Genomic DNA, 25,978 nt, shown 5'->3' with positions numbered 1-25,978 from the left:
TGGACATACAACTGTTGACAGGCGATCGATAGACAAAACATCAGGAAATGAAGCGTTGAGTTAGAATCTCTGACGATCAATTTGGATCAAGGTGAAGCGAGAAGTATATTCTCAAAGAAACAGTGTCATTTCTGGGATATTTACGCCTCGAATTGAAAGCCGTCCCAAGTGTAAGGTATGTAATGTCAGTAATATGCTTCAAAGATATTGCGCGAATTGAGTAAAAAAATAAAGCTGTAATATTTGAAATATTCTAGGTAGATTTCGGTAGCCATTATGGATATCAAATACTATTGTGACTGAGGGGGGGAAGTCCTTAGTGGTGCAAGTATCACATCACATTAAAAGTCAAGTCTATTGGGCCTTCTGTTGCTAGCTGCGTAAAGTTTTTAGGGAGGATTTTGCGAAATACTTAAGAACAATTTTGAATTGTGCATGATGTATGCCCCCACCCCCCTTTCTATTTCTTCATTGCGGTTACAGACAGATCTGTAGCGTAGCCGGAGGACTGGGTAATATTGAAAGTTCATAATTTGGTTAAGAGTTGGTGAAGCCAGTAAATTGAAAGCTACTTAAAAGTAGTGGTAACAAATTAATCAGTAGTGCAGCATAGTATTTATGTCAGCGCCATATCAGTGGAGTTCCAATAGAACTTCAAGTAGGCAGCTTTTACAGATTTTTTTTTTTTTTTTCCCGTATAAAAACCATTCTGAACGTTGCACTCGCGTATTGGAGTGCGGTAACCCATGTTAACAAACTGAAACAAAACGATTAGAAACTCAAAATTTTTCGTTTAAAAAAATGTCGTTACTCTATTTGAAGAAGTATCAGATTTGTATGAATCATAACTTAAGGTTTTGCATTTTTTCGTTTACGCATAGCAGAGGTATAAGTTTAGTGTGTCCATGTCTATGTAACTGTTGTAACCAGTGAATCCGATTTGGGGAGCTCAAACATGTTTTCTCTTCATGTAAAAGAAACTGTTTGAAGCGTTGTGGACTGTACTGAAGCTGGTGAATGTGATATTAACTAACCACATTTCCACTCGCAAACAATTACATTCTGTACATTCGACTTGGGTATTGTCAGTTTTATGTTTATTTTAATTTTTTTTTTCATTTAGCCCTAGTTGTAATGCATCCCTAAAATTTTCATTAAACATTGTTTCATGTGTGATTTCCTATACATCCTTCCACTCATGTTCGAAATGTTGGCTAAAGCTACATACTGGACCTTCGCCCCCTTAATGCTGTAATCTTGTTTGCAGACTGATCTGTTGTGTAGCCCAAGGTGTAGGTTATGTTCGAACAATTTGGTTGTGAGTTGGCAAAGCCAACGAATGGGAAAACAGCAAAACTGGTTGTGGTAACAAACTGATGGGTACTAAAACCTAATATTTACTTCCAACAATGGAAAATCCAGGAAGGAATGTAACATTATTATGAGAAGGAAAGTTCCTACTCACAATATAGTGAAGGTGCTGAGTTGCAGATAGGCACAACAAAGAGACTCTCGCAATTAAATCTTTTGGCCATTGGTCTTAGTCAGCAACACACACACACGACTGCAGTCTCTGGCAACTGAAACCACAATGCGAGCAGCAGCACTATTGCATGATGGGAGTGGCGATTGTGACGGGGTGAGGAGGAGGGAGAGGGATAGTATGGTGGGGGTGCCGGATAGTGAAGTACTGCAAGTTAGATGGAGGGCAGGTGGGAGGGGGAAGTAATGTAAAAGGAGAGAAACAAAACGACTGGTTGTGACGGTGGAATGATGGCTGTGTAGTGCTGGAATGGGAATAAGGAAGGGCTGGATGGGTGAGTACTAACAAAGATTGAGGCAAAAGGGGTTACAGGAACGTAGGATGTATTGCAGGGAAAGTTCCCACCTGCATAGTTCAGAAAAACTGGTGTTGGGAAGGATCCATATGGCACAGGCTGTGGAGCAGTCCTTGAAATGAAGGATGTCATGTTTGTCAGTGTGTTCAGCAACAGGGTGGTCTCCTTGTTTCTTGGCACCAGTTTGTCGGTGGCCATTCATGTGGACAGACTGTGTGCTGGTTATCATAGCTGCATAGAATGCAGCACGGTGGTTGCAGCTTAGCTTGTAAATAACATGACTGGTTTCACAGGTAGCTCTGCCTTTGATTTTATAAGTGATGTTAGTGACTGGACTGGAGTGGATGGTGTTGGGAGGATGTATGGGACAGGTCCTGCATCTAGGTCTCATACAGGAGTATGAGCCATGAGGTGAGGGATTGGGAGCATGGATTGTGTAGGGATGGACGAGTATATTGTGTAGGTTTGGTGGATGGCGGAACACCACTGTGGGAGGTGTGGGAAGGATAATGGACAGGACATTTCTCATTTCAGGGTTCGACGAGAAGTAATCGAAACCCTGGCAGAGACTGTAATTCAGTTGCTCCAGTCCTGGGTGGTACTGAATTGGAATGCTCCTCTGTGGCTGGACGGTGGGACTTCAGGAGGTGATGGGAGATTGGAAAGATAAGGCGTGGGAGATTTGTTTTTGTACAATCAGCTGGAGACGGCGTCTGCCGTAAAATATCTAGGCGTAACTATCCATTGTGACCTTAAGTGGAAGGGACTTCTTAGTGTGGAATGGGTGGCAGCTGTCGAAGTGGCGTATTGCTGGTGGTTAATGGGTCTGATATGGACAGAGGTACTGATGTAGTTTAGTTATCTTTGAGATGGAGGTCTACATCCAGGAAGGTTGCTTGTTGGCTTGAGTAGGGTCAGGTGAAGCAAATGGGGGAGAAGTTGTTGAGGTTCTGGAGGAAAGTGGATCCGGATTGAATCTGAACCAGGTGAGGTGGTAAGGATTCTGGGTTTTTAGGAAGGATTCCTCTAGATGGCCCATGCATAGGTTGGCTTAGGGTGGTGCCATGTTGGTGCCCATAGCCATAACCCAGATTTGTTTGTACGTAATGCCTTCAAAGCAGAAGTAATTTCTATGGGTGGGTAGGTTCCAGGTCATAGGTTGAAGTTAAGAGTGTATGAGAGCAGAGATTCTCTCTGTGGGGGCAAAGTAACTGGCCACAATGGGGCGTCCTGGGTGGTTAGGTTTATGAACTTAAGGATGTATTAGGTAGGAGTGAGTAGAGAGATGAACTCTGGGGAGAGGTTCTAAGATTCTCCAAAGGATTTGAGTAGTGACTGCTGGATTATTGGAATGGGGTCACTGTGGCAAGGTCTGTAGGTGGAAGTATCAGATAACTTGCAGAGTCCTTCCACTAGGTAAACCCTGCGATTTAAAACAACAGTGGTGGAGCCTTTGTCTGCAGGTAGGATTATAAGGTCGGCTTCAGGTTTTAGCTGGTGGACTGTGGTTCTTTCTGCGGATGTAACATTGATTTGCATGTTGAGGGATCCGGGGAATGATGGTGAGGCAGGATTCGAATTTAATAAATTGTGGGAGGTTAACGGGGTGGTTTGGTGTCAATGGGTATGGATGGGGGAGTGAAATGCGTTAGGCAAGGTTCAATATTGGTCTTTGGTTGAGGCTGGGTTGTAGTGCTGTTGGTGGTGAAGTGTTTCCACTGTAGGGACTGGGAGGATGAGAGAAGTTCTTTAACAAGGCCTGCATGATTGAATTTGGGAATGGGGCAAAAGGTGAGGCCTTTGAAAAGGAGGGAAAGGTTCATGACTGAGTTGTGGGTCTGTTTAGGTTCTGGATTCTGTGTGGTGGTTGGAGTGAGTTTGGGAGGGTGGGGTAAGTGTAGTAGGTGTGTGAGACAGGATTTTTCAGCTATGAGAGGATGTGGGGGAGGTTTGGAGGTTGTTGTAGAGGCGGTGGACAGTGGTACTCCAAGGTGGGGGGTAGGAAGTGAGCAGGATGGAGAGCTTTTTGAGGTGGGGTTGTGCATGTTGCAAGAGTTTCAATTTTTGTTACGGGTTCCAGGAATTTGAGACTTCGGATGGAGAGAAGGTACTGCAGGGATTGGCGGAATCTGAGGTCATAGTGGAAGGAGGGGTGGCAACAAGAGATGGGTAATTTGGTGGTGAGGCCATTAGGGAGGATTCCATGAGCCAAGCAACAATGCGGGAACAGTAAGTGGGGCTGGGATCTGGCTAGGGTTAAGGAAACTTTTCTGTTTTGACGCAGGTGGAAGGAACAAGGATCCATGGTGGTGGAAAAATGTGAAAGATTATGTAAATTATGTGGAATTACGTCCAAAAAATTTCGCAAAAATACAGCCAAATACATGCAAAAATTCTCGAAAAGGATGAAATGGATTGGAAAGGTGGAAACAAGATGAAATCTGAGGGAATTGATGATAGCAAAAGGTGAAAACTCACTAATATTGGTGAGAAATCACAAGGATCAAAGTGAAGAATAACTAATAAAAAATAAATATTACTGTGGCTAGCCAGTCTGAGCGTGGAGAAGTGTGAAGAAGGGGACGACAGGTGTGACTGGATGGTAGAGTTAGTGGATGTGAACTCGGATAGAACGGAGGAAGTGTAGGGGTGGGGAGGGGTTCGTAGGATGAGATACAATGTCATGTGGCACCAGAAAGGTGTGGGAGTTAACATGCAAAAAAATGAGAAATGAGTCAGGGAGAGTGATCAGTTTGAAAGTATACGATTAATTATATCAGCGGGAGTAAAATGGGATTTAAGATGCTGCACCAACAATCTACGTGGTCGTGTAGCCTCTGTTGTGCATGGCCGAGATACAGTGTGGCTCCTAAGTAGAGCGTGAAGTGCAGTTTGTACAGAAACAAGAGGAGCACAGGAAAGTTTTAGAAAGAGAGACGGACATTGAGTATAATGATGCTAAAGAAAACAGTAACAAAGGAAAACTGCACTGGGCTAGGATCGAAGAAAAGCCATCAGGCAAAAATCAAACAATAGAAAATCCAGGATGGAATGTGAAGAGGGTCCAATATGTAACATTCATCGAAATCTCGGCCCAGATTATACTTTCTTGGTGTCTCCTTGTTACCCATGCTTAACTCTAGTAAGCAAGCATTGTACTGCCATGGTTTTATAAAACTTCAGCTGCTTCCTTTCTTGGTTTTATTCTGCAACTTCTTTTCACAGGATTAAACCGTGAAACAAATCTAGCCGACGTTAAACAAAGCACAGTACGAACTTTTACTTATGTAACTGAAGCATGGGTAACAAAACATCAAGAAAGTAGAATGCATCCCAAAAAAAAGTGGTATGATGTAGAAGAGATGATGTCAAAGATCTGACACAAGCAAAGTTTAAGAAATTTATGATCCAAATGAAGAAATTGAAGTAAATGTAATGCATGAAAAGGGAAAAAATCTGAGTACTAAAATATTGTTCATTTTAACATAAATTTTAAAAAAACTCATTTGTGATTAGTGACACAACACCTGCTGAACATCATCTGCTAAATAAGTGTGCTTCATTACTTACATTAAAAATATGATATGAATGTTAACTCTCAGATTTTGCTAAGGAAACATTACATTCTTGCTACTGAATGGGAACTTCTGATATTTGGTTGGCAAAGTGCATTTTTTTTCCAAATTAGAAAATGTCAGGCGGCCTATTACTTGTTGTAGGATAAAAAAAGTTCTCTTTTTTTCCTATCAATGGGTACCTCATAGACTTTCTGATTATATTGAATGTGTTGCACTGAAGTTATTTAAGCAGTAAATGAGGAGAACAAATTGGTAGTAAATCACTGCTGTAGAAGTGATGTAGAGCACAATGTAGCATCTGTAAATGCTACTGAGAAAGAAATGGTTAAGTCGCTGGCTGAACGTTTACCATGAGCCAGTAAACTGTGTCATTTCACTAATGGGTGCACTGCTCTATATAAAAATAGAAAAAGCTTTAAAAACTGATGTGAACAAAAATGGTTTTTCTATAAGCACTGAAAGCTTCGTTTTTGCTTCTAGCCACTATAAATGTGTGTGATAGATTGGGGGAACTGTAAAATATGTGTTGAGAAAAGCTAAATAACACCTGCCTCTGATGATTAAAATTTCTGCACCTCTAACAGTGACAAAAGGGTTTTTCCTGCTTGGAGAAAATCAACACTCATTTCTCTATGCAAGCATCTTGATGAATTTTACAACCTGCGCAACACATGGTACCAGATACTTTCACAATTACAAACCGCATTCCTATGGCTCATTAGAGATTAGAAGAGTAACATGTTCTGAAAAGTCTCACTTGATTTTCTCATCCAGGAAAAATGCCGTGCAGTGAAATGCGCCAATCCTCTACCAAACTATATTGTAGCAGCTGTATCTGATGAGAGGTACTTGCCTTCATAAGGAACGTGTGTGATAAAGAGGACGCTGAATTGTTTTTCACCCATCTGGACCAGCAATGTCGTTCTTTTGCCCTGAGCAGGAAAAGACTTCACCTTTGGAAAACATTTTAGATGCTGCTGATGTGCCTGATTTGAGCACACTGGGAAGAATGTTTTACTTAAATGAAAACAATTTTAATTTAACACAATCCAATTTTTCACAGTTGACTGCAGAGGTGTTGTGAAAACTTTGAAACTCAAAGGAGTTCCACTCCTGAATATGTACATTGTAAATTTAAACATTTGTCTACCTGGAATAATTAATTAAACATGCTAATTTGATGGTTCTAGACAAGAGTATTTCAATTGAAACTATAACCTTAGGCTCTCTTTTTATTATTGTAAAAGCCTGTGTAAGCCTCGTCATTTGCCAGTACCTACTGCAACCTAGATATTTCTGAATCTGCTTACTGTATTCATCTATTGGTCTCCCTCTTAAGATTTTTACCCTCCATGCTGCCGTCTAATGCTAAATTGGTGATCCTTTGATGCCTCAGAACATGTCCTACCAACCGATCCCTTCTTCTTGTCAAGTTGTGCCACAAATTTCTCTTGTCCCCAATTCTGTTCAGTAGCTCAGCATTAGTTATGTGATCTACCCATCTAATCTTCAGCATTCTTCTGTAGCACCACATTTCCAAAGTTTCTATTCTCTTCTTGTGTGACTTATTTATCGTCCATCTTCCATACATGGCTACACGCCATACAACTACTTTCAAAAACATTACTTTGACACTTAAATCTATATGCAACGTTAATAAATTTCTCTTGACAGAAATGCTTTCCTTTCCATTGCCAGTCTAAATTTTATACTGTCTGTACTTTGACCATCATCAGTTATTTTGCTCCCCAAATAGCAAAACTCATCTACTACTTTGTGTCTCATTTCCTAATCTAATTCCCTCAGCATCACGTAATTTACATTCCATTATCCTCGTTTTGCTTTTTTTATGTTCATCTTATATCCTCCTTTCAAGAAACTGTCCATTCCATTCAGCTGCTCTTCCAGGTCCTTTGCTGTCCCTGACAGAATTACAATGTCATCAGCGAACCTCAACATTTGTATTTCTTCTCCATGGATTTCAATACCTACTCCAAATTTTTCTTTTGTTTCCTTTACTGCTTGCTCAATATACAGATTAAATAACACCGGGGATAGGCTACAACCCTGTCTCACTCCCTTCCCAACCACTGCTTCCCTTTAATGTCCCTCGACTCTTATAACTGCCATCTGGTTTCTCTACAAATTGTAAATAGCCTTTTGCTCCCTGTATTTTACCCCTGCCACCTTCAGAATTTGAGAGTATTCCAGTCAACATTGTCAAAAGCTTTCTCTAAGTCTACAAATGCGAGAAATGTTGGTTTTCTTTTCCTTAATCTATTTTCTAAGATAAGTCGTAGGGTCAGTATTGCCTCACGTGTTCCAAAATTTCTGTGGAATCCAAACGTACCTTCCTCGAGACTGGCTTCTCCCAGTTTTTCCATAAAGAATTTGCGTTAGTATTTTGCCCCTGTGACTTATTAAACTGATAGTTCAGTAATTTTCACATCTGTCAACATCTGCTTTCTTTGGAATTGGAGTTATGTTCTTGAAGTCTGAGGGTATTTTGCCTGTCTCATACATCTTACTCATCAAATGGTAGAGTTTTGTCAGGGCTGGTGCTCCCTTGGCTATCAGTAGTTCTAATGGAATTTTATCTACTCCTGGGGCCTTGTTTAAGTGTTGTAGTTTAATGAAGACAGTTTTAATTTAACACAATCTAATTTTTCACAGTGGACTGCAGAGGTGCTATTAAAACTTCGAGAACTCCAAGAAGTTCCACTCCTGAATGTGTATGTTTTAAATTTAAACATTTGTCTACTTGGAATAATTAGTTAAAATGCTCATTTGATAGTTCTAAACAAAAGTATTTCAATTAAAACTATAACTTTAGGCGCCATCTTTTATTATTTTAACACATCTGACACATGCTAAAGCTTATCAGTCAGTAATGTATTAAATTACCTTTTTGTACAATGATATGATACAGTTCAGTACATAACTAAAAACCTGATGTCTGTCAGAACTTGTTTTTTGCTTGTAATCATGTCATACTTAAGTGTCAGAAAGTTGGTATGATAACAGCTCTGAATGAAAGTACTTTGCAAGTGTAAGAAATCATTGTTTGGGACATGACAATTTAAATTGATTTTCTGAATTCCAAGAAGTCGAGCAGTGTTGTTAATATTTTTCGCCGTAAAGGTACAGTCTTTTTCTGGTATCTTGAGGAATACAATATTGATGTGTTGAAAATAAGCTAAGTTTCTTTATACACTGTGGTATAATTTTTGATAATTTCTAGTGTCATCATAGTGAACATTATTTTATTACACACCACAAATCCTGCCCCCAAATATATGGTGACTGTTTGTGTCCACTTTATATGGTTGTATAGTTTTCACATTGTTCGTGTGTTGCTGAGGCCATCTTATTTCCTGCAGGGCTGTAATATTCATCTTGTACACTGTTAGTTCATAGAGTATCTTTGTCCTGTAGCGAATAGTGTTCTTACATTCCATGCTAGTCATAGTCCTTTATTGCTGGAAATTTGATGTTACTAGAGGAAAAAAAGATGCTCTCTCGAATGGAAGTAAACACAAGCGTAGATGGGTGTCCCTTCTGTGATAAGTGTTCAAAATTCACTACCTTTGGCAGCAGTTTTGTTTTTAGGCAGCTTCACTCAAATGGGTGAAATTTTGCTGCAACCGCTCTTATTGACAACTTTGTGCCACTTGGTCAAACATAGTGAGTCAAATTACATAAAACTTACAAAATGTGTACTACGCAAACTCTTAGACTGTCACTTCTTGCCACTAGCCCAGCAACTGCCGACTAGAGGCAGGATGGTGTGAGGAGTGGTTTGTTTGGGTCTGATTTTGAGACATAGACACAGTGGCCAGAGATGGCGGCCATGTATGCATGAGTTGTGTGAAAGTGATTGTGTTAATGTGTGTGTTCTTGTTTTCTGATAAAAGCTGTTGCTGACAAGTTAGTTATGAATGTAAGATTGTCTTTCCTACGTGCCTGTCTGGGCTCAGCAATCACCATCATGGTGACTTTCTACTTATCCTCATTATTATTGACTCTCAGCGTATTCGAATAAGTTACCTGTTTCATGGATTGATCACTGTGTTCCCATTTGATCAACATGCTGTCAGTGACTTGTGAATAGCTGGCAAAAATAGCAGATTTCTGTGACTGGCCAAAATGCGAGGCCATCTCTGCAGGTATCTCTAATGGATCGGGCCTGCTGATCTCAAGCCCTTTGGTTTCCAATTTGCCCTTCTGATCTAGTCTCACCAATCGGCCAATGGCCGGGCCTGTTGGTGTGTGTCATAATGCAGCAGATTCTCATGGTTTATCCATGGATGCAGGACTGTGGTGCTGCTCAGCAGACCAGAGGCCACGACCGATGGATTTCAGGTATCATGACTGTCTCACCACAACTATGCTATACAGTGTGGTGTTTATAGACATTTTATTTGTTCTAGTACATTTAGACACTTCAAAATTAGTTCATGTATTAGAAAGTATGATGATAAGAAGAAGAAAATTCAGTCGCCGGCAGTTTATATGCTGTGAACTCGTACATTCTCAAAGGAAACATCACACAGTACCTGTAAAATATTAGGATAACACAGTGGGTAATAACCGACAATAGCAAAAATAGTAGAAATAACCTTTTATTGGCGGTCTCGCACAGTGTTGGTTTACACAATTCTTCCCCGCCTTATATACTTCTTTCAAGAGGCCTACTTTTTTCTGATTTTATTTCTGAAACTAGTGAGGGTACTTTAAATCTGTCCTTCACCTCCAAAAGGAAACATGTATTTTTGTCACCAAATGTGTTTAGTTTTATTGAAATAAATTAACATTAGCGGTCTTAATGAAACACACACACACACACACACACACACACACACACACACACACACACACACACACCATTTGGTTTGCTTCCTCCATCTAAACAGTTCAGTACAAAAGATGTTGATGTTAGTACTTACGATTTTTGCTCACATTGGAAAAGGCCGTCTGCTCACAATTTTTTTTTAGCTATTTCCTTGTTAGCACTATTGTGTCTTGTACCGTAGCTGCGAAGATGGACTGCCAACTTTCCAGCTTTACGTCTTAACTTAGAGACTTCAAAATTTGTTAGGAAAAATACTAAAACTTTTCTAGAAATTGGGGAAATATCTGGGAATTTCATGGGGGGGGGGGGGGGGACTCGTGGCAACCCTGTGCTTAGTTTCAGACATGTAGTTGAACCCCCTCATCTCATCACCAGTGATGACTTCTTTCAAAAAGTCATGCTCTTCTGCAGCATAACACGTTAAGTAATGCAAGCTTGTCATCATTCACTGTCCCTTATGCTTGCCTGAGGTTCTTAAGCACTCAGCAAGCACTATTCTTATGAAATTTCAGTGTGTCATGAACAGTACACTGCACTATAGGGAACGTTGAACTGCTGTAATAATGTTCACAGCACCACGTGTCAGCCATTCAGATTGCTGCCTCAGTGGCTCCGACATTCTGCAGGGTTACAGCTGTTACTTGCTACCAGGAGTGTGGCAAAATTCTGAGTTTCACATGGACCTCATGGAAGAATGCAGCTGCCCTTCAAGTTGACAACAGTAACATGTGCACCATGATTGTTTTGCAGTTCAGGATTCTCTAAAGGTGCACGTGAAAACAAAATACCCTCTGTAGCGCAAACTTAGAACTGTGTTGGGTGCAGTGCCTGGAGAGACAAAAAATTAAATTGTGTGTTACTTTCTGATCCTCGTTTTTTAGATATTTAAAAAAAATGTTCAAAATAATAGCACAACAGCTTGAGGTTAATCATTGTTGCATCATTTTCTTCCTAAAAATAAGTAAGTAAATTTCCTAACAGCCAAAAGATTCCAGTGGTCTTTTTCTCTCTATAGTTACACATTTACAGAATGTTACACTAAAATATTGTTTCTGCAGGAAGATTGATCCCAGAGCAATGGAGTATAACTTTCAATATGTATTTGATCTGGTTCGTAGAGTTGTGAAAAAAAAAAAATCATTTTTGTTCAGGTCTTGCTTCAGTAATCTAGTGTTCCATCTTTATTGTTTGAAATCTCATATAGAGTGAGCAAAGCAAAACTTGCCCTTAAAATATTTACAAGATTGATGTGAGTGTGACCCAGTTCCTAGTGAAAATCGTGTTATTTGCTACTGAGCCTGTTTCGTGCTGTTTTAATGTTAAGTTTATATTGAAAATTTTGCTCGAAATTTTGCCAAAACGCTTCCAGTCATAAACTCTTATATAAGCAGTTCCCTGCGAGAACCATGAACTGTGTGTTTCACATAATATTAAACAGCAAAAATATGCTGTTTTATCATAACCACTGTGTTGTGTTAGGTTCAGCTAGTCGCTAAATACATCTGCTCCTCTCACTCAAACATAGCGACACACTAAAGTATTCAGGACAGAGCACATGGAAGATACATGCACATATATGTGTTACAACTGATTGGTGCATTGAAATCACAGTTTCCAGGATTTTCTGTGATTGACGATTCTCCTGTTCACAAGGATCTGTTCCACTTCAGTCTTAATGTTTTCTTGCCCAGCTGTATTTTGCTCACCCTGTAGATAAGCTAAACGTGTGCAATTTCTTGACGTGATTTCTAATTGCCTGACGTTGCGTGTTGTTGGAATACCGTGAACTTAATTTTTCATACATTCTAAGGTCTGGTTTGTCCTCTCAAGAAATATTCCCATTTAAAAGTCCAAAGATGAAAAATCCTGGTGATCATGTTCAGAGAACGTGCTGAAATTTGGCATAACACTTTTACCAAACAGTTAGCTACCACTTTGTAGTCTAGCATCATTCTGTTAAATCACAAAAAAAAAAGTGTCAAACGATTCATGCTGCTTTGTCCAGTAATTATAGTTCTACTTCCGTGTGTAAACTGTGAGTTGAAAATGAATCTTACTGCCTCCAGGTAAATTTTTCATTTATTGACAAAATTTATTGTTTGAGCCATTAGTGACTGTCAGTCGACACATAGTGTGAAACTTTGATTGGTGGAGTTTTATCATAATGTCAAATTTTGGTGAATGCTGTTGTGGAAAATACAAATCTTCCTCAGTTTATTGTCGGTTAGTTTTTCAGAGCTGTTTCCAAATGTTCAAAACGCTACATTTTTTTGACTCCATAACAAAGAATTGGTAGGGCATATTCTAACTTACTGTGTAACTATTATTTTTGTAAAATGTTTTGTGTGTGAGAGTAAGCTGTTCTCTATTTGCACGATTTCTGAGCAAAGATATGTTGTCAATATATGGTGATATTGGTTTCTGTGATTGCATAGTAAAATTCTGTAAGCTGTGTCCTTGAACTAAATTAATGACCTTTTTAAAACTTTTTCATGAAATGTTGTAAAAATGTCATTTTATTGGTCAGTAGATATCTCTTTTACCCTGCTCACCAATTGAGAGTAGCTCTGTATTTCTGTTCTTAGTACCATCTGTGACATGATTTTTTTTTTATTGTCAGTTTGTTCCCAGTGAGAGAATGGCATTCATGGAATAGCATTTTCAAAATGCCAAAGCTCTATTGTTGAAAACTAAAATCTCAAAAGGTCAGAATACATGGGTGACGCAGTAATGAAGTTGACTAAAGTTGAATCCTCTTGTTAACAAAGGTCAAAAACATAAACAACGGGGATAGAAGATACTTCTCACTTCTTGTAGTGTACGATGTACCTTATACTACCACTTGCTGGTGTCACACGTAGTTCACCGTTTGGATATGTTTTGCAGTCTCCTTTTTTTATGTGTAACAATTCCTGTGGTAATACTAAAATAAGCTGACTGTCTGATAAATTTATTTTTTCGGGAAGGACTCTGCTGTGACGTATACTAGTTGTATGTTGTCGCAGATGTCTGATATGATGCCATAGTTGGCTGTTCGCAAGCAGTTTGTGTTCTTGGGGATTGTTGTTCCACATTTGTAGCTGAGATGTCACTTATATTTGCAGCTTAATAATATGGGTACTGTGGCCATGTTACAGGGATAATTTGTGACAATCTGTTTGTCAAGGCACTTGGTTTGGCTTTGTTTATGTCACTGCTACATTGACTAATTTTTTGTTGAAACTTGCTTGTATTGGCTCACAGAGTACAGTGATAAGTAAATGGACATACTGGTTTTCCTTTTGCAGGCATTTATGTAGGAATCCAGTAGGGGAAGGTGGTGTGGATTGGTGGTAGAAATAGAAAACCTTATTTTGGGTAATGTGAGTAAAGGGGATATGGCTGCAGATGTTTTCAGGGTGGCAGGAGATTATAGTATGAAGCTTTTAATTGATTTGACTGAGCAGTAAATTGCTGAGAGTGCGCTGTAGTTTCTAATTGATATGTTTCCTGTTAAGTATTAGGAAGGAGCCTGGGTGTAATCATGTAACCATAAATTATCTGGTTAAATTTTGTAGTTGGCACTGCAACTTGTACATGTATAATTGATAGTATTGGCAATCTTTAAAATCTATTGTTCGTTGTGGTGGTGGTGGTGGTGGTGGTGGTGGTGGTGGTGGTGGGGGGGGGGGGGGGAGTACTATTCTGTTTTGCAAGAAGGAAACTGAATGGTAGGGCTTAGGTTATTGTGCTTTTCTTCCCGTGTAGTTTGAGATTACTTTGGTGTGGCAGTATATTACTAAGCAATGTTCTTCATTTGTGAGTAAACATGTAGGTTGTTGTATTATTTTTACTAATGGAATGGATCTCCATTTTGTAGCATTTTGAAGCAATATGTTCAATAATAGGGCCACTTGCCAAGCAACACTATGGTTACCTCCACTTGGCGAGTACAAAGCACGTAATTGCATAGTGTAACATCCTGCTGGAACAGTAAGTAATTTGATAACCCAAGTTCTCCATAAATTTGTCATTCAAGTACCGAAATTGCTAATTAGGTAGAAATTTTTTATGCATTTGTAGTATATGGCTGAATTTTAAGTCATCTATTCAACGATCACAGCCTTTGCACTTGAGCTGCCTTCACTGTGTACGTCATCTGAAAAATTGAATCTCTGTACTGGTTGGAAATAGTTTTCAAGCAGTTGGCAGACTCTTAAAGTTGTTACTGATTTCAATATTTATATACCTACAAGAAAGTAATTACTAGCACTGGACGAATATCATCTCACCATATAGAAATGCTGTTTCTAATAACATACAGATATCTTTATAGTAAGAAACCGTTGGTTTCATGAGAGTAACACATTGTGGACAGAGGTTTCTGAATTTAATGTAATGATAGGTTGTACATGTAAGTTAACATAAATAGTAAAATAGGCTATACCACTTACAAGGAGCGGTCACGATATTGGGATTAGAGATTCACTTCAAACTTTATACATTTTTAGTAGGCCATTAAAGCAATATAATGTGCAAGTTTCACATGTCTATCATGTAGCTTATGTACCTGTGTGTCTGTGCCAGATGTTACTGGTGTTCTTGGTGGTCAGGTGATTACTGTTTGCACTTCGTACGACAAACGTGTATGTAGTGACTGTTCGACTCCTGCTCAAACTTAATAATTAAACTGTTTTTTCCATCACTGGTCATATTATTTAATTTTCAAAATGTCAGTGAGGTGTGTTTTCCCTTCGAAACTCTTTGACATTCCCTGTAAATGCGGGGAAACTGCAGTCATTCAATATAGCAGATCCCATTTCAATTTGTTTTCCATATCTTACCAAGCGGGGAAAGCACCGGCAGACAGGCACATGAACAAAACACACACACAGAATTACTAGCTTTCGCAACCAATGGTTGCTTCTTCAGGAAGGAGAGGGAAAGACAAAATGATGTGGGTTTTAAGGGAGAGGGTGAGGAGTCATTCCAATCCCGGGAGCGGAAAGACTTCCCTTAGGGGGAAAAAAAGGACAGGTGTATACACACACACACACACACACACACACACACACACACACACACATATCCATCCGCACATACACAGACACAAGCAGACATATTTAAAGGCAAAATATGTCTGCTTGTGTCTGTGTATGTGCGGATGGATGCGTGCGTGCGTGCGCGCGTGCGCGTGTGTGTGTGTGTGTGTGCGTGCGCGCGAGTATACACCTGTCCTTTTTTTCCCCTAAGGGAAGTCTTTCCGCTCCCGGGATTGGAATGACTCCTTACCCTCTCCCTTAAAACCCACATCCTTTCGTCTTTCCCTCTCCTTCCTGAAGAAGCAACCATCGGTTGCGAAAGCTAGTAATTCTGTGTGTGTTTTTGTGTGTTTTGTTCATGTGCCTGTCTGCCGGCGCTTTCCCGCTTGGTAAGTCTTGGAATCTTTGTTTTTTATATATTTTTCCCATGTGGAAGTTTCTTTCTATTTTGTTTTCCATATCTGTATGACAAATAATGTCCTGCAACGTGTGATGTCGAGAGCACATTCAGCTAGTAATGTACATTACTCGTGTTGTGTGGCATATTGTATCTTTACTATATTACTGACTTTGAATGTCATTTGCAGCATTATTCAGAGAGATTTGACTTGGGCTTTCCTAGCCTGTCCCTCGTACTTGGAAATTTAATTAAAAACACTAAATAGTCAAATAGCATATGAAATTCATTACAACTACATGAAAATTAATCTGATATTGGTTATATTACCTCTCAAATGTCACACAATTTGAATAATGTGACCAGTGGTAAAAAAATGTAGATTAAAAAATAAGTTTTGATATGATTTGAACCACCACCTCATCCACAACTCCTTTGCAAATCCCAAATGCTAACCACTTGACCACAATGACCTCTTACAACCTGCACCTTCACACAGATACATCAGTCACGTAATAGACATGTAGAACTACTCTTGCTATTTTCCCGGAATTGCCCCATTATGTTGTTAAATATCCTAGGAAAAGTGTACAAAGTTTGAAATAAATCAGTGATCCCATAGTTGTGGCCTTCCCTTGTTAGTGGCCTTGACTCAGATATTACACATTTAAAAGTGAGTTATTCTAATGAAAAAACTGTCCAAACATCTCACAAGCAGATAACTATACTCTTTATTGTGAGACTTGATAGGACGCCATACAGTGTTTAACAGAATGATAAGCAGTACTATTATATAACTGCCATATTCTGAATGATTCAGATGGTATTTAATAGTCGTCAATTAAATTATGTTTCCCTTTTCAATAACGATGATGATGATGATGATGATGATGATGATGATGATGATGATGATGATGATGATGATTATTTTTGTTTGTGGGGCACTCAACTGCGCAGTCATCAGCACCCATACAGTATGCTATTACACAGTCCATTTTTTTCCCCACAGTCCACTCTAGCCATTGCCACAAATGATGTTGGTGAAATGATAAGAACAACACAAGCACCCAGTCCCCAGGCAGAGAAACTCCCCAACTCGGCCGAAAATCGAATCCTGGAGCCTGTGGCCTAGAGACATCAACGCTAGCCACTAGAATATGAGCTGCAGACCAATAACACTATAAATTTGCTTGATGACTTGACTGTTGCTGTTGTGGCAATTTTTTCCATCCATTCATTCTGTAGCTCCATTAATTCAAAAATTGTGCAACTATGTGAAATGAATTAATATGGGAAGGGATATTTATTCTCTGTCTGTAAGGAAATGAAGGGAGCAATTCAATCTATTTTGATATTTTATCAGTAGCTGCTACTGCAAATTCAAGCTTCCATGCAAGTTAATAAATGTGCATTACTTGAAATACGTTGTTGTCTTGTCCCTAACAAATTTGTTGGCTAATTGAAATGTTGACTACTAAAATCGAATTTCATTGAAATGTTTTCAGGTTGTTGCAAATATTCCTTTACGGTGTTAGTGGCACAGAAAGTTGCTGTTTGGAAATTCATAGTTAATACATAAATTCTTAACTGTGCAGGTAAGTGTAATATAGTTTGTCTATCTTTAGATTTAGTAGAAATTTCTAACATTACTGTCAAATAGTCAGTGTGCTGGGGTCACTTTGTTTTATTTTCCATGTCGATATTTTGTTTCAGTTACAGTTTGTTTAGACCAAAGGAGTACATGTAAGCTAAGTACATTGTCTATCTGCAGTTCATTAAATTAGTGAAATGTGTGTGTGTGTGTGTGTGTGTGTGTGTGTGTGTGTGTGTGTGTGTGTGTAAGGTGTGAAATGTTACAGATCTAGTTATTTCATATTTATTAACAGGTACAGTTTCTGCAAGTATTACAGTTCTGGGATTGGTATGCATAATGTGTGTATAAAAATTAATGGGTTTGTTTTTGAAAGGAGAGAAATTGTATTTTCTGTTTGAGTGAACAGGTACTAAATTTAACTGTGTAGTGAAATTCTTTGCTTCACGCATATATGTTGACCTCAGCAACTGACTTAGTGTATTGATTATTCCTGTATTAGTTCAATAACTTAGCTGCAGTAGCGCGCACTCCTGTCGCGGATTGTGGTACAAAATTAATTCCTGGCATGTAATTGTTTGTTTATGGTGCCAGGAATTAATTAAAAACACATATATATACAGTTATTTAAATATAATTTAAAACAATAGCATCACAAGACCCAACTCATTTGATATTTCAACAGAACTGGGTTGTAACAGATCAACCGCTACAGACCAATGGGCATCAGTAATATGCAAGCAGGTCAACATACAGCAACCACTGCAGAAATCATCGGCTGCCGCACGTGTGCAGCAGCCATGGCTCAGTTGCCTCGCTCGCCCTTTGCTGCGGAACACCGCACCGTCTCTGCCTCTCACCCGCCCGACGACACCTCATCCGACTCTCACCTCATTGCGGCACCGACAGCTGCAATTCCAGCAGTAGTGCCTCGGCTTCCAAATCATTCCTAGTTCAACGCATCTTTATTCTCTATCTGAGTCTCCACTACATCGATAGATGGAAGGTTAGGGTACAATTCTGTATAGTTAAGAAATAATTTTTTGGCTCAATGTGGCCTTATGGAGGGGTCTGGAAGTTTACTTTCCTCCTATAAAAAGAGAAAAGTTTGCAGAAGAATCCACTTGGTGTTTTAAGTACTGTAGAGGCTACCCATGTAACATAAATGTGCAATATAAAGGAATGTTGCTGTGTCTGAGATGTAAAGTGGAAACATTGTGGCTTGAATATAAATACTGAATTTTAGTGTTAACAAACTCTTTTTTTAATTTTAATATATCAGATTATTTGTGCCTGATTTATTCCTACTTTATGAAAACTGAAGGTGACAGTTTATAAATGCAAATTTAATAGCCAACGTTCTTTACCCATGGATTCAGGCAGAAAGTTAAATATAGATCGGAATATCTAAATTAATTTTTCTTGATATTTAATAGAGGCTGTATTCTTTTATTCACGCACTTAGAATTTTTTATTTTTTTATGTTTATGTGGCAGTGGCATTACTTTTTTGCGATGGAATTTTTTTTCTGTAAGAAATGGAGAACTTCAATGTTTTAGCAGTCTAATATATTGACCCATCATAAAGAATGTTACAATTAGTACTGTACCTCATTTTTAGAGTTGTTTGGAAAAAGTTCAAATGGTCAAAAAATTAAGTTTGGGAAAAAAATTAACTTCCACATCCATGTCTTTGTTTCGTGACTGCACTTATCTTGCTCTTTTGGTCATTGATTTCGAGGTAAGTAGGGTCTTAGATCACTTTGGTGTTCGATATTCACCAGTAATGTGTATCAGCAACTAATAGGGTTGGGAAGCTTCTTTGTGACCAACTGTAGCTCTCTGGAACAAATGAACAGGTTTCTAATTAGGTATGATGTGTGTTTCATTTTTTCTTCGAGGAAAGTTGAAGTGCTTGGTTTTACTGGTTAGTGGCAATCGAATCTTCACTTTGGTTGCACTCCTATTGCAGCATTGTGATTTGTATTAGCATTTCTGTTACTATGTCATAACATTAAAAACAGGATGTCAGTTACTCTCCAAACAGCGTAATCAGGTATTTTCTTTTAATTTATCAAAGTCTTCTGAAAACAGACAAACTGGGATGGTATCAACTTCCTCTTGAGCTATATTTTCAAATTCTTTCAACAAATATTGATCGACAGATACTGAACTCTCTTGATTAACTGTATTCAGGATGCTATGAAAATGAAATGCTTTTTTTTCTTAAAATGCCTGAAAGTTTCTCAACATTTACAGATATTTGTCAGTTGGATATCGTTTCAGTTAAATGTGACCTGTATTTGAAACAGTCACCTGATTAAAGTTTGAAATACTACCTTGACTACGTTGGAACACTTTAGTTCAGTTCATTAGTGATGGAAAATAGAAGTGCAAGAATGGTCTGATGACTTTTTCTGAGAAAAACAGATACTCTGTAGCACTGTTCATAACCGTGAACTTAGTTATGCTGCTATTTAACATAGAAAATTAATTTGTACTCTTGAAAAATTAACCTAAAGGCTCTTCATAGGGAGTTCTTGAGAATCTTCTATTGTTTGTAAGCTGCTGTCAGCTTAACTTTATTTATGTGACTTCTCAATAGTGTCCTTCAATGAATTGCCATTGAATAAATTTGCAATCAAAATTTTTGGTTGCAGTTTTACTGTTTCAGCTATATTGTCTAAATAGATAGTAGTGGTAAGTACATGTAATTATGTGTCTCAGGATAAAATATTTTTGTGTGTTTTTTGGGAATTTTACTTACTAGAGTTTCTGCATGGAATTAAAAAGTGAAAGTTAGAAACATTAATATACTGTTAGATTTTTTTAAAGTGAAATAATTTGAAGTAATGGACTCTTTATTTGTTAAATTTATTAAACAGGTTTCCCTTGTTAAATACTTTCAAAAGATCCAAAGTCTTTCTTGCCAAAATTATTTAAAATAGCAATGTAAAGTTGAAAGCTCATGCACTTAAGGAGAAGAGTTATGCTTGTTGTAATTCATTTTTTGAGTGTTGCTCATTTTTTTCTGATTTTACGAGTATTGAATATGTAGTGTATGTGCGTACACCTTAATTTTTAGAGATTTTATAGCAATTGTTTGATATTTCAGGAATTCAGTTGCTGCTTTGCATCAGGAGTAGACCTCAGAGATGTCCAGGTATCGTGAATGGGATCTTTCCTGCAAAGTGTATGTTGGGAATTTAGGCAGCAGTACCTCGAAGTATGAGTTGGAATCGGCATTCAGCAAGTTTGGCCCATTGAGGGATGTCTGGGTTGCGAGGAATCCTCCAGGGTTTGCATTCATTGAATTTCAAGACCCTAGAGATGCTGAAGACGCAGTAAGAGCTCTAGATGGTACACGAATGTGTGGCACCAGGGTTCGTGTGGAGATGTCAACTGGTAGGAGTCGTCGTGGAGGTTGGGGGCGCAGTGGACGACGCTCACCAACACCACGCAGGCGTTCATACAGTCGTTCTCGCTCCAGGTCTCGTAGCGACAGCCCCCGCCGTTCTCGTTCAACTTCAAGAGATAGGCGCTAATGCAGTTGTACTTAATCCTGGTATGCAGGCATTATTTTTATGACCTGATTTGAAAGTTGCTGGATGGATTTGTGTAAGTTATGACTGTAAGAGTACATTTATTTGTCATCTTCTGTGCCTTAAGTATATGCAGTTGATCTGAAGCACTCCAGTAGCTTGAAAGTATTTTTTTCGTTTTGTCACTAAGAGCAATAACTTTATTACCATTTGTAAAATCTTTATAGTTTTATTTGTGAAAGACTTGACATTCGACTTCGGTATGTCAGTTTAGCAGGTGGATTCTGTAAAGTTGTATTGTCATGAGATGTACTGTGCATCTATGCTTTTCACACTGCAACACAGTTAGTCCTGACCCTTGTCAATTGTCAGTCACCATCCTGTAAGCAGAGACTTGATAAAAGTATGATGATGAATCATATCATTGAAAATAGTCAATTTTTGTAAGTAGATGTAAGTTTTAGCTTTTAAGTGATATTAGTATCATGTGAAACATACCTAGCTTAGGTACTAATGTGTGTAGTTAATGCAATACTGTACTGCAGTGGTACCGTATTAAGTCTGTATATAATTCAGTATGTGCATCAAAACAGTGACTAAGAAGTTACATTTTGTTATTTATGAAAATTGGTATTCTGCAAGAATGCCTGTAACTATTTGCCTATAGGCATGGCGTTCAATGTGTTCAAAGAATTCTTAGCACTTCCCTTCATCTAAAAACAATGTGAAATAGAAAATCCTCCATTTTCCTTTCCTTCACTTGTATTGAATGAAATGTGAAAGATGTACTGTAATTTTGTAATTAAAGAATTGTGGTCTCTTTGAAGACTAAGTATTTATTTCTGCAAATTAAAACCTAAAGCCTGTGTTACTTTGGTATTGTTTCCCTAGATATAGACAGTAGTGAGCAGGGCTATGATTACATGCTTGTATCGTGGTGGTACTCACATAAAAGATGTAGATGTATCTTTGTTAGAAGGTATTTAAAACCGTGTGTTCATAACAGAAGTATCAAATTAGTTGAGTAATTATGACACTTTTTTCTGTGTGCCTTCTGTAACCATATGTTTGACAGTTTTCTCTAAATCGAACCAAATGTATCTTGTTACTTTTCAGTTAATTAGCTATATTGGGGAATAATAATAGCAAAAATACTGATTTGGGTCAGTGTTAGGCATATCTGAGGCTCAGTTTTTCCTTGTCTACAAATCCTGCCCTGAAGTCTGAGTGACCTACCTTCTTTCTGAGCTTTCACAAACCTTCCCTGTTTCCTTCCTGAGAAGGAACTCTTCTGAAAGCCGAGAATTTTTCAGGTGTGGGTAATGGCAGCACTGGTCTTGCTTTTGTGATATAGACTGAATTTGGCATTTCAGTTGGCAATCCAATTATTTTGCTTTTTTCGTATGGGGCTTTCGTCACATTTTGCAGGCTAGCATGATCATCTCAGGTTAGAGGCCTTACTAAGGAAGAAATGATTTTTGTATAGGTCTGAGTAGTAAGGATTCCCAAAACACCTTGATTGTATAACCAAGGATCAGTTAAGTTTTTGAGTGGATTTAGTTGTATTCTGAATCCATTGTGATAATGCACACAGGTCAGCACTGAGATTCCCACTTGTTATTTTCAGTTAAATTGAATTTAGTGCAGCCTGTAGTCCTCAGCAAACGAGTGGTGTTTGCAACAGAATAGAACTGATACATTAGTAACATAGACTGAAAAGAGAATGGGATGTAATGTTGAACTCAACACTTTTGGTACAATTATCTTCGTTGTATTATTGGTGAGATGCAACATAAATTGAAACTACATTAATCTTGCCGATATTTATACCACAGCAAGTGACAATTAGTAGTATTTATTGAACTGCTGATAAAAGATGGTCCACTTGTGTGTGTCTGGCTTACTCAGTGTATAGTGTTCCTGTAGTATAACAGATATGATGATTGCAAAGACATCTGTAAGTTGGAATAACTTAGATCGTGTTCATGTTGAGCACCACTGCTAAAAATGTTGATGATTAATAAAAACCACCTCACGTATTATTACGCACTTATTGTGTTACGGTTGTTTTTCGTTCACTGGACATTTTCAAGATGCCTGTAGTTAAACAAAACAGGAAATTTAGCTAAACCTTAATGAATAAAATAGGCAGCGCACACCGATAACAACCTTATACTTAATTCTGTGTTGTCCATAGCTAATTTTCATAAGCTGCTCAGAGTTTGGAAAGAATAGAAAAAAAGTAGAAGAGTGCTGCCAGTACCTTTCTTCAGTAATTGTTTGACATTGTTGTTTCCAGGCTGCTGAGGAGTGATCAAAGATAACTGCTATGTGTAGGGACAAGTGCGACTAGTAAATTTGGTCAGTTGCACAGCAGTATCTGTATATTTTTGTGAAAATTGATTTTAAATTTGCAGATATAAATGACATTCTGGTTTTAAGAAGCTATGTTCAGCATTTAGCTTAAACTTTTGTATTAGCAGGTTTAGTTTTGATGTAATTGATTGTTCCCCTTAATCAAGAATCACCAAAAGGAACATTTTCCCTAACATTTTAGTTGAAAATGTAGCATAAAAGAAAGGAAAACAATTTGGCTGCATTTACAGTCATTGCATCCAAGCATGAAATTCTGTAATACCCTCGACTTAACTAATTTAACCTTGCCATCTTGTAGAACTGTAGAGCAGGGTATCATACAAATGAGGTACGAAATATGTGCTGTTATGGTGGTCTGGTCTTAGAAATGAAGTCTGGGATACTCCTTTGACATGCATAAAACATTTTTCTGTATTATATGCTACATTTTCCCAAATGTACAAGAGAAATGTGGCATTATGAAGACCTTTCCCAACAGGTCACTAGTGCACATTTCTGTCAAAAATTTAAAAAAGTAGGGTTGATAATATTCCATCGGAATTGCAAGATAAAAAAACATACAAGAAGACCATGATAATTCCAGTTCCAAAGAAGATAGGTACGAAACTAATGAATGTCTAATAAGTCATAGTTGCATAATAACTAAAATGGGAAGGATTGATTGCTACCCGCCACAGATGGTTCTGAGTTGCAGAAAGGCTTAATGAAAAGGAGTGTTAGAAATATTTCAGCTTTAGGCAAAGTCCTTCAGAAGTAGAAAAGTTTCATACAAAAACAGCTTGCACATGCGTGTCCAGTTTCAGCTCCATGTACCAAGGTCCAATTGTGGCTTGTGTAGGATGTGAGTGGCAATCAAGTTGGTGTGTCTAGTGGGATAAGGAAAAGACATGGGGCAGGGAAAGGGAAGGATAGCAGGAGAGGGGTGGGGGAGATGCTAGTGCTCTCATTGCAGGTGTGCAGGGATGTGGTGGGGCCAGAATAGGGCTGCTGAATACAGCAGTAGGAGGCGACGATGGCAAGGAGAGGTGGAAAAAGCACAATTTTGGTGCACTGGGTGGATAGGTGTGAGTATTACTGGAGTGGGAGCAGGAAAGGTGATGACAGGTGGGGGAGAGGGCAGCTAGTGGTGGTTGATGTAAAAAGGTTACGGGAATAAAGGAACTGTCATAGGGCAAGTTCCCACCTGTGCAGTTCAGAAAAGTTGGTGGAGTTGGGAAGGATGCGGATGACACAGACTGTGAAGCAGTCATTAAAGGGAAACACAGCATGTTCAGCAACTGGGTGGTCCAACTGTGTCTTAGCGATCCTTTGGCTGTGGGTTTTCTTGTGCACAGTCTGTCAGTTTTCATGCCCATGTAGAAGGTGACACAGTGGTTGCAGCTTAGTTTGTAGATCTTAGAGGTGCTTTCACTGGTGGCCTCGTCATTGATGGGGTGGTTAGCGCTTGTGACGGGACTGACATAGGTGGTACTGGATGTATGCAACAGGTCATGCATCTAGGTCTATTGTCAGGGTATGGGGCAAGGGGTTAGGAGCTGGGGTACAGGAATCGCAGCAGTTTTGAGTCAAAAAGAGAGCAGTAGCTAAGAAGAGAGTGATACAGGTTTTAACCTGTCCCTGATGTTTCTGCATTGTACAAGCAGTCAAGGAAATGGAACAGAAATTTGAGATGGGAATTAAAAGTTCAGGGAGAAAAAATAAAAGCTTAGATGTTTACGGGTGACATGGTAATTTTGTCATGTGTCAAAGAAATTTGAAGAGCACTCAAATTGTAAGGATAGTGTCTTCAAAGGTGGCTATAAGATGAACATGAACAAAAGAAAAACTGCTGACCATTTGTCGTCTGATGCTGAGGGTGTGTGTGTGTGTGTGTGTGTGTGTGTGTGTGTGTGTGTGCGCGCGGCTAAAGTATTTGATGAAGGTATTGTCTGATTTAGCCTTGTATGGAAGTGAAATGAGGGAATAAACAGCTTAGACAATTAGACAAGAAAATAAAGGTTTTTGAGATATAGTGCTACAGGAGAATGGTGAATATTAGGTCATTAAATTGGTTAACTACTTAAAAGGTACTGAATCAAACTGGGGAAAAAATTTATGACAACTGCAGCAAAAGGAAGGATGTGTTGATAGGACACTTTGAGGCAACAGAAAAGTATCCATTTGGTAATGTTAACATGTTGAAAATGGCATACAGTGTACTAAAAATTGATCCACAACTAATTATTCACTTTTTCCATTATTGCCTCAGTTTTAATAGGATGATCTTAAAGTACTGGGGCCCCACGTCTCTTGATATTATCTGTTCTTAACATGGAAATGGTCTGCCTATTCATTCTTTGTCGTTCTTGTCTGACCACACAAGGTCTGTGTCACATTACCAGTTTCATTTGATGGTTCATTGTTGCTGTGCATTTCCACTAACTTAGCATATATTGCACTGGTGTTCCCCTTCAAGTGTAGAAAACAAATTACTGCAAAATAATACATTTTATCATTGAGTTGCACCATTTTGTTTTGGCTCCTCTAGTGGCATGTGATGGTGATATGTTACTGGGATTTCAGTGTGTATTAGGACTGCAGACCCATACCTGCAAATGCACAAAAAATTAATTACAAAACCATATTTTTGTGAGATAACGAAAAAATTAGACCATTTCTAATACAGTATTCAGAATGTGTGCTTTTCACCACTAGAACTGGTGGAATTCATATTACCAAGAAGATGGGCAGTGTCTCCATCTAAAAATGTTAATGGATTGAGCCCAGTAATTAGTAAATGAAGAA

At 38.5% G+C, this 25,978-nt stretch overlaps 1 long non-coding RNA gene across 2 annotated transcripts; it reads left to right on the top strand.

Moving 5' to 3' along the window:
- The first annotated feature begins 59 nt into the window (after nt 1–59).
- On the top strand, nt 60–21,644 carry LOC126343581 (uncharacterized). Of its 2 annotated transcripts, XR_007565157.1 has the most exons (5): nt 66–175; nt 8,090–8,148; nt 17,192–17,281; nt 17,963–18,283; nt 20,392–21,644. It is a non-coding gene; the product is annotated as an uncharacterized LOC126343581 (long non-coding RNA). The 2 variants fall into 2 exon arrangements; XR_007565156.1 differs by lacking the exon at nt 8,090–8,148 and having other exon boundaries at nt 60–175.
- Nucleotides 21,645–25,978: the final 4,334 nt, after the last annotated feature.

Source organism: Schistocerca gregaria, chromosome 1, assembly GCF_023897955.1.
Source record: "Schistocerca gregaria isolate iqSchGreg1 chromosome 1, iqSchGreg1.2, whole genome shotgun sequence".
In the NCBI taxonomy this organism is placed as follows: Eukaryota; Metazoa; Arthropoda; class Insecta; order Orthoptera; family Acrididae; genus Schistocerca; species Schistocerca gregaria.
Note: the sequence above shows the minus strand (reverse complement) of the source record. Positions and strands in the feature narration are given on the sequence as shown.